The 1343-nt window shown below is 56.4% G+C and overlaps 1 pseudogene; it reads right to left on the bottom strand.

The window, feature by feature from the left end:
• Nucleotides 1–454: 454 nt before the first annotated feature.
• LOC109374001 (GTPase HRas-like) lies at nucleotides 455–1007 on the bottom strand (annotated as a pseudogene).
• Nucleotides 1008–1343: the final 336 nt, after the last annotated feature.

The following is a 1343-nucleotide window of genomic DNA, read 5'->3' as shown; positions in this document are numbered from 1 at the left end:
TTATGCAAAAGGTGTTGGGAGCCGGCTGTGCCTCAGTGTCTGACATGGCCAAGTTTCTTGGTTCCCTAGTTTGTATTGGGGGCCAAGCCACATTGCAAAAAAAGATGAGGTGTTCTTTAAAGTATCGGGATCAAACTTGCCCAGTGGTTAAGGATACAGCCAAGTGGCGAGTCCGACAGGATTGAGGTTGGTGGCTCATTTTCCATGCTGGTCTGCATAAGAATGAGAGGCTAAGGAGAGCCCGCTGGACTGGGGGTTGGTCCCGCCCCGAGCCAGAGAGAGCCCGCTAGACCAGGGGTTGAACCCTGGCCCCAAGCGTGGACAAAACTTCCCCCACAGACTATGTCCTGGGTGGCCAAGCTCTGGTGGCATTTCTCTTCCTCCTCTCCCCTCCCCCAGCATCCGGCACCCCCAGGCTGGCGCCCGAGGGGGCCGGCTCAGAGGACAAGTGGGATCAGAAGAGCAGGCACTTGCAGCTCATATAGCCAGGGCCCCCTCGTCTGGCGGGCTTGGCTTGCGTAGCTTGTGCTGCTGGATCTCACGCATCAGCTTGTAGAAGACGTTCTCCACGCCCCGGCACATCTTGGCCGAGGTCTCGATGTGTAGGGGGTGCTGTAGCTAAGGGCCAAGGCTCCGCGGTGCGTGCAGCCAGGTCACATTTGTTCCCCACCAGCACCATGGGCGTGACGTCTGAGTCCTTGACCCACTTGATCTGCTGCCGGTACTGGTGGATGTCCTCGAAGGATTTGGCGGTGTTGATGACAAACGCAGAGGAAGCCCTTGCCGGTGCGCGTGTACTTGTCATGCCTGGCGCTGTACTCCTCCTGGCCCGCCGTGTCCAGGATGTCCAGCAGACACGGCTCCCCATCGATGACCACTTGCGTCTGGTAGGAGTCCTCGATGGTGGGGTTGTACTCGTCCACGAAGTGGTTCTGGATGAGCTGGATGGTTAGGGAACTGTTCTCTACACTGCCAGCACTCACCATAATGAACTTATACTCTGTCATGGCACCTCCAGGGACTCAGCAGGACGCACTATGGTGGTGTCCTGTCCCACTGCTTACTGGAGCGACAGCCCCCCTGGGCGGGGGCGGGGGAGAGGAGTGGGCCCAGGCTGGGCCCGAGGTTGGGCCCTCAGAGCGTTTCTCGATTGTGGAACAAATGACTGGATGGGAAAAGATGGACTATTAGAGCTAATAGGTGGTAATAGTTGTCCGTTTTTATGATATTTAGAACAGCACTCCCTTAGCCAATGAAACCCGTTATTGCATCGTGAACATACAGTTTTTGGCAACGAGGGTGAAGTTTGTTGTGAGACATGGGGAATATTTTGTGTTCCTGGA

The sequence above is a fragment of the Hipposideros armiger genome, unplaced genomic scaffold, assembly GCF_001890085.2.
Source record: "Hipposideros armiger isolate ML-2016 unplaced genomic scaffold, ASM189008v1 scaffold_773, whole genome shotgun sequence".
In the NCBI taxonomy this organism is placed as follows: domain Eukaryota; kingdom Metazoa; phylum Chordata; class Mammalia; order Chiroptera; family Hipposideridae; genus Hipposideros; species Hipposideros armiger.
Note: the sequence above shows the minus strand (reverse complement) of the source record. Positions and strands in the feature narration are given on the sequence as shown.